Source organism: Sinocyclocheilus anshuiensis, unplaced genomic scaffold (genome assembly GCF_001515605.1).
Source record: "Sinocyclocheilus anshuiensis isolate Anshui unplaced genomic scaffold, SAMN03320099.WGS_v1.1 scaffold54, whole genome shotgun sequence".
NCBI lineage: Eukaryota > Metazoa > Chordata > Actinopteri > Cypriniformes > Cyprinidae > Sinocyclocheilus > Sinocyclocheilus anshuiensis.
Genome location: NW_015547654.1, coordinates 1,418,791 through 1,419,190, shown reverse-complemented (window position 1 = coordinate 1,419,190; position 400 = coordinate 1,418,791).

The following is a 400-nucleotide window of genomic DNA, read 5'->3' as shown; positions in this document are numbered from 1 at the left end:
CTTCGAAACATTTGGGATAATGTAAGTACACAAGTCAGCAAAATATATAACACTGTTCTAGTGGTTTTTGGATCTTTTAATGAAAAAATCTTACATATTGTGCCTTTAATCTCTCTCTTCCTCTCTCTCTCTCTCTCTAATAACCGCATTAGATCAATGGCTCAATATAGTATAACAATGGCTGTTATAAGCTCTAAAATGACGCTTTGGAATTTGCAACAGAAGTTTTGGGATGAGGTGCGTAAAAAAATAGTTCAGCACACACGAGATTTCAGGACGGAAACTTGTCAAATGTCTTGAAACAAATCATCTGAACAATGTCTTGATGTGTGATTGTGACTCCAGGCCGTTAAAATTATTAGAGAAATAATGCACTCCCGAAGTGGTTATGTGGCCACGA